At 40.9% G+C, this 12965-nt stretch overlaps 1 protein-coding gene across 2 annotated transcripts in view; it reads right to left on the bottom strand.

Moving 5' to 3' along the window:
- Positions 1-11280, bottom strand: part of TPPP (tubulin polymerization promoting protein) — a 54136-nt gene extending 42856 nt beyond the window's left edge. For both annotated transcript variants that reach the window (XR_003993538.1, XM_030499830.1), the window contains exon 1: positions 11173-11280. The gene's annotated coding sequence lies outside the window, so the exon portion shown is untranslated. The remainder of the gene's footprint in view (positions 1-11172) is intronic.
- Positions 11281-12965: the final 1685 nt, after the last annotated feature.

The following is a 12965-nucleotide window of genomic DNA, read 5'->3' as shown; positions in this document are numbered from 1 at the left end:
AAATCATAGAATCATAGAATCAACTAGGTTGGAAAAGACCTTTAAGATCAAGTCCCACCATTACCCCAGGACTGCCAAGACCACCATTAAACCATATTGCTGAGGGCCTCATCTACACAATTTTTGAACACTTCCAGGGATGGTGATTCTATCACTGCTCTGGGCAGCCTGTTCCACTGCCTGATTACCTTCCCTGTGAAGAAATTTTTCCTAATATCCAATCTAAACGCCCCCTGCAATTTAACCATCTCAATTCCCAGTTCCGTTTCCTCTTTGCCCTGCCTGCTCTCCAAAGATCAGCAATTTTACCTCAAGAAAGTTTTCTGAAAATCGCCCAACACAAACACCAAAACAATAAGCACCCATAGTAAACTGTAAGGTCCAAGTATTACAGATGTACACATTTTTTTCCAAAATAGATTGGTCTAAATTGTCTAACGCATCAGGCTCATACATTCTTTTCCTACCACAACAGTAGTGAGAGAACATAAGAAGAAAACAAAAACACTGACACAATCTATTAAGATCTATGATCCGTCTTCAAGGAAGCTTGACTTCCAAAAGCAGAAGTCTCTTTCAAGCTTATGCCATTTCAAATCCACTGGAGCTGGAACCTAGAACCAGAAATTTTCCAGGATAACACTAACTGGCAAGAGGGAGAATGAGGGAGGGCACACATCAGCAAAAAGCTGTATAGGATATCAAAAACCAGCTACATCTGTAAGCAAGTAACAAGACAAAAGGAGGTGGAGATCTGCTACAGTAAAGTATGTACATCTCTCATCATTTTGCAATTTTATCTTGTGCTAAATAAACCTTCCAAGACATTTTCAGGTATAACACCCTCTTGCTCTTAGAGGGTGTTATTCTGTCAAGAAGCTATACTCAGTGTGAATATCCTTGAAAGATTCAACAATTGCACAATCTACAAACTATAAGAAAACATCTATTCCACTGTCTTGTCTAAAATTAGAAAAAATAACAACATGCCTACATTTAAGTATCTTCTGAAGAAAAATCTTTCTTCAGCCAGTGTCGGTAATTTGCTTTGCCTAATCCCATGTCACCCACAACCATAATTCAACTTTGCACAGCACAGCAGAAATGTTTGTTAAAAAGCAAGTTGTGGTTTCAAATCATAAGCTCAAACCCACATTGGTTGCCAAAAACTGTCATGGATGCTCCTTTTCTTGCTGAACCATAATTACAGTTTACTTGTTAAAATCCCACCTAAATGCATGAAATTTAGTAAAAAGCTACTTGGTTTATGAAAATACTGACCTAGTCTCACCTTAAAATTTGTTTCTTAATACTAGAAAGAACACACTCGGAAGAGAAATATATACATTAATATACTGTATTAGAAGGTAAAGAATTGCACAACACAGGATATGAAATAAGATGTTTAATGGGGTCAGCTCCTTTAACTTTTTTTAGTGATTATTGATGAGGAAGGAGATCACGTCATGTTGAAGAAATGATCTCTGAAAGAGAAATACAGAATAACCTGTTTGCCAAAAATTCAAGATAAATGCAGTTTTGAGTCTCCCTTACCCATTTTTCCCTGGACAAAGGGATCAGAAGGTGCCTGCTAACTTCTGCTAGAAGTAAAAATTAGCAGTAATTTGGGGAGAGGCCACAGTAGGGTGATAGGTGGAAGTGACAAAAAAGTGGCTACTCTAAAATGCCAATTCTAAAATTCTGTAAAACGAAATTAAGACACTGTTCAAAAGCATGAGCTGTGTAGATGCCAACTATAACAATTACAAATAACTAAAGAAACACCTTTCACCACCATCCCAAAAGTCTAATTTGCACTCAGATAACACTACCTTTCCAGAGCCAGCAGAGGGAAGGAAGGCAGTAATAGCAATCAATCCCATCCTCTCTATATACTGCTGACTCCAACCTAGCAGGTCCACATCACCAAAAGCAGCCATGTAAGACATTAAGAAAAGGCTATAAGCAGATGCTAGAGTTCAGAAGGCTTTGTGAAAGAACAACTGTCACAAAAAATGGAGTACAAGAAATCCACAGAATATTTAGACAACTAGGTGTTGTGTTATGAACTGCTATAGCCTGTGTCATGTAATACTCCTTTGGTATCATGAAAAAAAACCAGTTCTTGTGCCTCCTCTCACTCTACAATAGGTAAATAATACAGCGCATTATACAGAGATATCTATACAGACAGATTAAGCTAGGGATTAAACTGACTGAGGTCACGACTATTCATGCTAAAATAGACGGAAAGTGCAGATCTGTGCTCTCAGCACATGCCTAACCCATTAGAAAAAGTTTTCTCATATCACCAAACTTCCTTCCAGCCAGAGACTACAATACATACTCAAATGCAGACAGATAGCTGGGAGAATTCCCCTAGATAAAGTCACGTATTAACATGGATTCTTCCAAGACTGAGGGGACATGCAGTTATTGTTTCTGTGAATTTCAGTTGCCAATTCTCTACAGCTGCATGAATACCAGGAACGTATAAATAAGCACAAAGACTCAGTACTGACCAGCTGTCAGCTCTACTTAAAGATTTATATTCATTTACACTCTTTCACTTACCCACATCCTCTCCAGGTGTCAACATACTGCAGGAATTCTGGTATGGCTTTGATTTAGACTTGGGAGAATTGCTCCTTGAAGTAACCCATCTCTCAGCACCAACAAGGAAGACCCGAATCCTGACTAAAACTCAGAGCACTTTTGCCAGCAATTTCAGCAGCTTATGCAGCTCTAAAGAATATGCATGTAACCTTGATGGTCAGAATTCACTGTAGCACCTTACCTGCCCTGTCCCTGAGAACTAATGCATGGCTAAGCTGCTCAGGAAGCACAGACAGCTTAGTATTTGTAACAGAAGTTATCATCACTGCCATGTCACAGACAGGGAAACCAAAGAACCAAAGCAGAGGGATAAACAAAAATATCTGTTCTGCTGCCAGAGATCAGAACATAATGATGACCCTGGGACCCATACTCTACACTGCTTTAATTATCAGGCAGGCATAAAGCAGGTAGATGATTGCATGGAATGCTCTGAAGAACCAGCATTCTCTGACACTATGAAGGAAATATAAACATAGTCTCACTAACTGCAAATGTATAAACCCAGTTTATGATCTCCACACTAAAGAATGCTTTTCCCACAACGACAAAAAAAAAGTCAACAGGAAACTATCAAAGGTGTGACCACCTATCTTTTCAGGCTCTGCCATGTACTTTCTTATCTGCTTTGTCCAGCTCGCTCCTAGCACACTAGGAATATTCTGTCCCAATCTAAGTTGAATTGCTTTCATTTGCAGCAAGTATTACAAAATCAGTTTTTAATGGAAGTCTTGCAGCATTAACTGCCATGGAAATGAGTAAGACTGTATTTGTCTAAGCACGAAAGACCAGAACACTATAGTAGTTACTTATTACTGCCTCAGTTACAATCCAGTTAATAGGAAAGGCAGCTTATTTTGAAACCATTTGTTCTTTAAAATATTTACCAACCAAGATTTGGATAAAATGAGGTCAGAATTCCTGTGAACTAAGGAAAACTTCCAGTGCAAGCTATTTAATGGCAGAAAGCATTCAAGCATCAAGCAGATCTCTGCTCAGGAGACTGCTAAGATTGATGATATGCCCCACATAACTAAGCAGCAAAAATCTGCAAATTCTGTCCTCAATTTACTTGTTCTGCAAATCTTTTTGCAGAAGTGCAAGATTCTGCTTTGCTTACAGTCACATCCGAGGGCTTTGGCCAAAAGGTAGAGTGGAGATAGTACCCTAACTGTGCCCTAAATACTCACCAAGATATCATCCAAACCAGAGATTCCCCAGACAGTCCTTCTGCAGCCTCTTTTACCACCCAGCAATTCTGTTGTACATTTTGTCTCCATGATCCGTTAAGTGAGAAGGGAAGGTAAACCACAGCACAAACCCTAGACTTAGAAGCAAAGATGCCATTCTACTACCTGCAAAATGTCACCGGCAGGTAAAAAAACCCAATCTTTCAAGCATTCTATTCCATTTTTGTTAGACCTCAAAACAAGTAGGAACATGCAGGCTTTCCAACACTCTTGCTCTTTCTAATGGGTATTCAGACAAAAAAATTCCCTAGCTCATGGGCGAATTTTATCCAACTGATCTTCTTTGCATACTCAACTTCCAAAGGAGGGACAATACAAGAGATTAATCTGCAAAACCATCCATACATGTATTTAGTTGGCCAAGAAGAACAAGATTCTACATTCAGTGAGATAGCATCTCTCATGCATGTGATCACATCATACATTTGAATGAATGCTCAACAAAATAGCATCCAGGAATCTACTGATTTTATTTAGAACTAGAAACAAAGTAGGGGGAAAGTAGAGAAATGGTGGGCCCCTTGCAATGCAGTTAACACAGCCAGCAAGTCGATATAAGTCTGTTATCACATAAAGATCTGAAGAACCATATGTTGTTAACATTCTGGTTTGACCTCACAATAAGCTTCCTATTTCTCCACCATTCTCCTAGAAACGCATCAGCCTCAAGCTCTCTGCACCCATGTTCTCAGCTCCTCAGCCTAGCCAAACTTCCAGCCTTCCTAAACATATTTCTTAGATGGTCTTAAACTTGAAAAGTCATTGGCTTTTAGAAAAAAGGTATACTACAAATTCTGCCCACAGGCACATAACCTAGTAGTTTTATGTTTTTACCTGTTCTTACCTTCCATTCTCCTGCTAATCCTTCCTGCACATCAAGTGTTGGTAGGCACACAAGTGCTTAAGCTGTAATTTTTATCAGAATCTGTTTGCATACAGTTGGTAAAACTTATCCGCTGCGCCACAAATAATTGCCATCTAAACCTTCTCAAGACCTTCCAGCACAAATTTTCAATGAGGATGAGAGGAGCTATTTTTATGAGTGAAATGGATTCATAACATTATCAATCTGTGTAAGGCATTTGAATTTGTCTGACTGCATCTGTTTTATTTTAGTACTTGATCTATCTTTCCCTTGTTTTAAAAATATTACAGAATTGCAGTTAAAGGGAATTCTCATTTATTTTCTGTCTGTAATTATTTATGCCAAATAAAAACAGCAGAGACAAAGTACAGCAGATGGAATCTTTATCCCACATTTTTACATAAACATTCAAGCTGAAAGAAGGGATAAACAGCTGGAGAAATGCAACATCCTCCTAATAAAATGCAATGCTTTAGACAATGCTCTTAAACCTTCCCTTAAGCTTCCTTCACAGCTATCTGTAGGAACCAGAATAAAGGCATCTCTCTTCCAAGTTCTGCTCTGGGTAAACTTCTCCACATCTGATGTTCAAATGAATGAGAGCCAGCCATTTTCTCTATCATATAACACAGAAGGAAAATGAGCAGGGAACGCTGCACACCAAGCAAAGCTAACACATCTCTATCTACATTCAAACCCACCCTTGCTTAAAGAAAATTAAATCCATTCACAGGCTTTATGAGGAACTGCACGGTTAAACCTTGAGTTCTCTTAACAATATATATGTATCTATGGACAAGGTTGGTTATTTCACACAGCTACATTAAGACCTTTCGCAGGACACACACACAGAGTAACAAAAAGGTGGTTACTCAAGTTGTCCAATGTTCCTCCTTAGCAAAACAGTATGTCAGACTGTGGTGAAGTTATATATGCCATTAAAGGAACAACCTTAGAAAACACATTACCAAGCACAGAGATTACTGACTGCTGACAAATGGCTGTTACTGTTCTATTTCCAAAAACTATTGCTACCCATCTACATAGTTACTGCTACAATATCACTTATATACAAAATGAAATTTAGTTCTTAGTAAATTATATTCCTCCATTGCAAAGAACCACTTCATAAAATATCACCTCTTTACATATGTATAAACAAAGCACCTATACACAGACACACACACCTTTATCAGCAATGGTTCTATTAGAACTTTTTCTTTTAAAAGATGTATGTTCACCTGACAATATTTGAAACTACACAAAAACTCTTTATCTACCTACATAACTCTTATCTAGCTCTACAATATACTATAATACCACTGTATCACACACACAAGGTCTTGAAAGCACTGTAAGATTTAACTGTCACACAGCATCACCTTTGATCAAAGAACTGCAGATGGTATGAGAGCTACAAAATCATGAAGACAAGATGTTTTACTGTAAGAGACAGAGAATTCCACCAGTGTAATTTGTCAGGTGACTGAAGTCACTTCAGTGAGGTATCCAAATACCTTTGTAGAGAAACTGCATCACATACAAAATGGCTCTTTACTGTCAAAGATATCAAAAAACTCAACAGTTGAAAATTCAGGCTATGCCAACACAAATTAGAAATAAGACTTTCTTAGGGAGAGACAATCAACCAGTGGAAATACTAAAGGTAACTTCCAAGAATAGCTGAAAATATTTCACATCCTGACGTCCACACATTAGGCTCCATTTAACACAGAAGATACACTGCCATCTCTGACAGACTTTATCGAATGTATGTTACTCATCTCAGATAACTAACTGAAAGTAACTAATACATGAGTCAGATTAGACTGTCTGAAGATCCCTTATGGACTTAAAGTGCGCTGCTTCAGTTTTGTCTGAATCCAAAAAAATAAATTAATCTTTCAGCAGTTTTTTCCAACTACCCACAGCTCAGTACAAAATAGGAGGAGAATACTTCCCTTTCTACATTACCAATGAATTCTTTCACATCTATGAGGTCCTGCAGGATGAACTGTTTGGGTAGTGGCCCTGGTTTCTGGGGGTTGGAACTAGATGATCTTAAGGTTCTTTCCAACCCTAACTATTCTATTCTATGTTAGTGAAATTGGATGAGACAGGCAGACACAGATTTGGTTTTAATTTAAAAATAAGCAGTCACCAACAATGAAAAAATGCTTTTGTGAGCAAGACCTCTAAGCATTTGAATTTCCACTGCAAGAATTTCCTTAGCACTGACCCAATAGATTATTCTTCAACTGTGCATTTAAGAACTTCTTTGAACTAGAACTGCATCCCTCAGAGATCCAACCTAAAACTGTTACATCCTTAATTTTTTTTTTTTTTTAAGTTTCTCTATGCTCATTTTGATGAGTGCTCCAATATATATGAACACTGACACACAAGCATACTCTTGAGTTTAGCCAAACTGGGAAATGATTAACTTTGTAACATTACTTAAAACAGTTGAACTGCAGATTTATTTTTGTCTTTTCATCTGCCACATAATGCATTAGAACTTTGGTCTGTATACTCTTGGTTTCTAGCTCTCGGTTTTCTATCCAGGACAAGGTAAGTTCACATCACACGCTCAGGTCACTATGAGGCAGGGGAAAGATGAGGAGGAAAAGAAAAAGAAGAGGGAGCCTTAAGACAACTGGCAAGAGTAAGAACCTAGACTTGTCCACATCAGTCTTTGAGTCCCGACACAGACTTCCCTTTTAGTAGAAGCAAACTGAATTGCCCACCCACTACACATAACTAACAATATAGAAAAACTTCCCATCTGTTTTGGTGGATATACCACTGTAAGCCAAGAAAAATGACTAGCACAAAATCAGTCTTTTCTGCTCTGTCAGCACTTGAGATAAACACCCAGTCAGAAAATGTATCCTGAAACCTAAACAGGCTATGCATATTTGTCCTGTACCACATGTACAAGCCCTGTCACTGAATGACCATTTTTTAGTGGGGTATTTTAGCAATAATATCTTCTCAATGCCCAGTAACTTTCACTACTATTTCCAAGTATTCTAATAACTGGACTACACTGCAATGTGAAATTCTTGCAGTACTTTTCTGCATGGGTAATTTGGGATGGGCAGGGTGATACATTCACCAAGAAATTTCTTTCTGCTGAAGGTGTATTTCTTCCTATGCATTTTTTGTTGGCTTGGACACGTGAAGGAGATGAAGCAAATAAAGAGCTGAAGCAGCTTATAAGAAACACTGGCAAAAAGAAAAAGCAATGTGATTTTTCCTGTGTAACGCTTGGATTTTGAAATAAAAACTCAGTCTCAAAAATTAAAAAAATACCTGAAATTTAAAGAATATTAAAAACTAAGCAGCCTGAAAATAAAATGTTTCATATTGGGTATGTGTAGGGGTTTTTTTAATTTTAACTTTCAGCATTTAGCCAAGTTAAACACATTTTAAAAATCCCCCAAAATCAAGCCGTTATTCACAGGTCCCAAGACTGCCCTTTGATATCAGAACTTGCCTCAGAGAACTGTGCAAGTCTTACATGAAGTTCTACAATTCCCTTTGGTCTAACATACAAGAAAGATAAAATACATAGCTGGATAATGCACACACATACCATTGTATCCTTTTAAACAGCTGCATTCCCCTTTTTGTACCATTTACAGTGTCTTGCTCTATTTTGGTTCATCATATTTTGGGGGCCAGGCCCAAAATTTTGTTCTGTGATTACACTGCACCTAACATACTAGTTAAGGTCCCTGATCACAGCTCCCAGATGCCATGGCAATACAAACAGTAAGCAAAATATTTCTTTTCAACTGACGGAGGCACCTAGAAGCACTTATGCCCATAGTAGTCATGCCAGTAAGGCAGAGGAAAAACCTAGGGGTGAAATTTCCATATCTGTATTTGATTTCAGTTACGCATGGCATAAAAGTGGGTTTTGGAGGAAGAAAAAACACCCCAGTCTGTTGCTTGCTGAAGAGTCCATTTCGTTTATGCAAGGGCTGCAAGCAGTATGCATGTACAAATAGAGAGGACATGACATCATTGAGTGACTATACCACAGGAAAGACTGTTCTTGTTACAAGTTTTTCTTCATACAGTGATACAGGCTTGTGAATACAGTCACATTCTCACACTGAAGAGTTACATAATCAATGTATGCAAAGCAAGAAAAATATCTGATATAATTTTAATTTACATCTTAGCTTATCATCTGAGAGCAACGTATCAAGTTTAAACATTGTTTGGTTTATTCTCTAAAGCATGCTGAGATATATGAATTGCAATTAATTGCCTCTACCTACAACCAGAATACACTAATTCCACTAATCTTAACATAAATTGACATAATTGCCTGCCCCTCCCTCCTTTAAAGAGCCTTTTTTCCTTTAAAGCTTTTTTTTTTTTCAAATTAAGCTCAAGATAGAAAAAGTAAAAATAACTTCTATGATACAGCTGAACATATCTACTAGAAAAATTAAATAAAAATACATTATTTTGCACCACAGTCAATACACAGCTTAGATTTGGCACAGAAAGAACTACCTGCTGGATATATATTTCCATTTATAAGGATCTTTTCTTACATTTACGAGGGTCGAGTGCAAGCACTGCAGGAGATTCCAATGTGAACTTTATCTGCAATTTGATCCTTGCATGGCATGCTGTCTAAGCATTACACTGTACTATGATTTAATACTGGGCATACACTTCAGCAGTTACAGATGATGGACTATTTAAAGGAATATGACTGTGACCCAGAGATGTACAAAAGCATGCAAAACAGCATTTTATTTTAGATTTGGGAGGGGTGAGACTGAGTTAGGGATAGGCCTGTAAAAAACATAACTTGAAAAAGAAATGCCTCATCACTAAAGGATTAGAAAAATGGTCATTAACATTTTAAAAATAAGTAATTATATACACTCAACAAACAGTCATGCTATTTTAAGCTTGAGACTATGAAAGTGTATAGGTGTCTCTCCATTTCCACCCCAAGTTTTCACATCATTAGAGGACAAAAATAAATAAATCTTAATATTTAATTATCATGCTAATGCTTGCCAACCTTCTGAACCTATTTAATGATACTGGTTGATAAAACAGCATGAAGTCCCAGTCAGTGAAAACAGTCTCATATCACGTGTTTCACTTCAGGCTGGGGGTTGGTTTTGCCCCTCCTTTTCTTTTTAAATAAACATAAGCGGTTATGCAATTCTCTGTAAAATCTAAGAATTTCCCCTGTGGACCCTGCAAAATACGAATAGGGAAATCGCTTGTCAGCACATGCTGCAAGATTCAAAGCCATTGATGTTTAAGACACACATTTCACGTGTGTTCAACACCTTCTAGCACACTTACTCGTGGAAGGATTTCACACAGGTACTTTCACTCAGGATTGAAGAAATACTTGCAACCGCTGCTTATTTGTGTGTGCGTGTGTATTTGTTTTCAGACTACCTAGCCGGGGTCGCAGATTAATTCACAGGATTGTGTTTCATCCTGTTTTTCACCCTGCAGTATTGCACTTGGCTTTCTACGTGCGGGTGTTACACTGCAGTCCCTCCAGAGTCTCCCACATCTGATGCTGGTTTTCATGGACGACGCCATATAGGAGAGGCGGGCAGAGACAAAGCCCCTTCAGCTAATATCTGGGCATTAAAAAAATGAAAAAAAATAAAAGGCAAATCGTCTTTACCCATCAATCTCCATAAAAGGGGACCGCTTGCTCTGCACGACAAGCAGCAGCTGCAGCGGTTTAGGCTTTGTCATCTATCGACAACAGCTAACAGCAGAACATGTGTGTGCGCAAGGTGGATCTTTCCCGCAGCTCCTCCGGGAGCCGCCCGCAGGCAGAGGCCGGGCTTGCCAGCTAGCAGCATCATCCATCCACGGTCGGATCTGCTGCTGCCGTCAACCAACCTCCTCTCGTCCCGCAGACGTTGCGGCCGCGCATCCCCTCCCCGATGGCGGAGAGATGCGGCTGCCGAGGCCCATCCCGACGGGCAGGCACAGGACTGCAGCTCCGTACCAAGCTTCTCCCCACCGATGCCTTCCCCGGGGCTCCCGCAAGAGGGATGCAGAAGAATGGGGGGAGGCAGCGAGGGGGTTAATGCTGGTGCGGGGAAGCTGCTGCTCTCGCCGCCGCCGTGCCCACAGCCCCCCGCGGGCGTTGCATAACGGCAACGCGCAGCAGGGCAGGGCGCCCCGCGCCCCTCCGAGAGGGAAGGCGGGGAACGGCAAGGAGCTGCCAGTCCCACCGTGGCCCGCCAGCCCGGGGCAGCTCCGCTAACGTGCCCGCACCCTCCTCTTGCGTCTTCATTAACCGAATAGATCAATCAGCCAGCGTACTGAAGAGGAGGGAGAGGGCAAGAGACACATCCACCCCACACCTACGCACACCCCCAAAAAGAGAGTCTTGCCTTGCCCGCCTCGCAGGAGGTGCCCGCTTACCACCGACTCTCGATGGGCGACAGGTCCCGCCAGCCCAACCTGACACTCGCCCAGGCTCCGGCGCTATCAGCAGCCCGTGTGAAGCCGGCGCGCTGGCTTCGGCAAGCGCCGCCCTCGCTGCCCGAGCATTGGCGAGAGCCCGGCACCGCCTGCCCGCCCTTCCGCCGCTCGCCCCCATAGGCCGAGCGGGCTGTCTGCGGGCGGTCGCTCCCGCCCCCCCCGCAGAACCTGAGGTAATGAATTAGAGCAGGGGCAGCTGCTGCCTTTGCTGCCTTAAATGGTTGTTTACGGCTGGCGACGCCGCTGCCCTCTCCTCCCTGCTCGCTGCCCGGTGCTCGGCAGCAAGTGGGTAGGGGCAGGTGGAGGGGAAGCCGGGAGGCGCTGGCTCCCTCAACGTTCGCATCGTCGGGAGCTGGGGGCGACGCGGGACTAGGCAGTGACTCCCCCGCCCCAGCGGCGCCAGGTCCAGCAGTTTCTGCCATGTCGAGCATCCTGTTGCTCCTCGAGAGAGAGAAGCAGAGACCAACTGGCCCGACAGTCCTCTGTGTCCTCCCAGGCTGTGGCAGGTTTGGGTCCAGATTGCTGCTCGGCTGTGGTTGTTGACATAAAGTAAATGAAAATCACGTAAAAGACTGGGCCGTGCAGTGCAGTAGGCGTTCCATAAAGCCTCACGTTCCCTCCGCTTGCAAATTGGCTAGGAGCAAGCCTAGGGTTGGCACAGCCAGGAGGTGCAGCTTCTAACCTAATCTGCAGCAAGCCTATTCAAAATCTGAGAGTACAGAGACACTTCAGGCGTCAGCAGAAATCTAATGAACTGTTTTGCATTCCTATTCGTGAATTTATAACCAGGCTTCAACGACCCGGCAGAGCTTGGTGGACCATAACTTGAGAACTGCTGTGCTGGAATGAAGTTAAAACAATCTATCAGCAGAGGTGAGGAAGAAAAGCAAAATGATCCAGTAAATGTGCACTGGAGTCCCAATTTTTCAATTGCAAGATAGTTACATAGCTAACTGTTTGAAATAGTCATATACCTGTACTTGCCTTAAGACACTCAACAATAGTTTATAAACTATTATTAAACTACTTTATAAACTCTTATTTCAATATCTTAAGGCAATTATTGAAATGACCCAGAATGTCATAAATGGTTAAGACATTCACATTAGGGTTGAATTTGGCTGCACTACTGATGAAGGTTTTGTGGTAGAAAATGGCAGAAGCAGTTGTGATCTCTCATGAGAGCACAACCCAAAATCTTATATTTTGTTTTCAAGTTTTCTCACTCACCTTGCAGACACAGGAAGCTGACCCTTTATGAAGCTCGAGCTGGCTTAAATCTGAAGAAGAATCCCTACTATACAGCTGAAAACCAGGTTAAGACCGGTACAGCTTTAAATCGGAGCCTAGTTTTGAAGGCAAAAATGAATGCAATATAGATTAACATAAAACAAGGTATGGTAAATAACTCAGTGGAGACTATTTTCCTAATATTTATTATGGGGCTAGTCCTTCATCATTGTTAATTCTTTCTGCCACTCCACACAGTTTAGAATAGAATTTTCTGTCAGAATACATGCCATCAATTTAAAAAAAAAAAAAAAAGGCAGAATCAGAATGGCCCAGATTTGATTTTATGATAGAATTCAGACAAATTTCACAATTCGTCTTCATTTAAAAAAAAAAAAAAAAGAGAGAGAGAAAGAAGTAAACTGACAACAGCTGTCAGTTCTCTTTTGTGAGAGTCCTGAGGGACACTGGGGCATAGAATCTCTTCCTCTGAGTACCCCATA

This window comes from Strigops habroptila, chromosome 1, assembly GCF_004027225.2.
Source record: "Strigops habroptila isolate Jane chromosome 1, bStrHab1.2.pri, whole genome shotgun sequence".
Taxonomy (NCBI): Eukaryota; Metazoa; Chordata; class Aves; order Psittaciformes; family Psittacidae; genus Strigops; species Strigops habroptila.
Note: the sequence above shows the minus strand (reverse complement) of the source record. Positions and strands in the feature narration are given on the sequence as shown.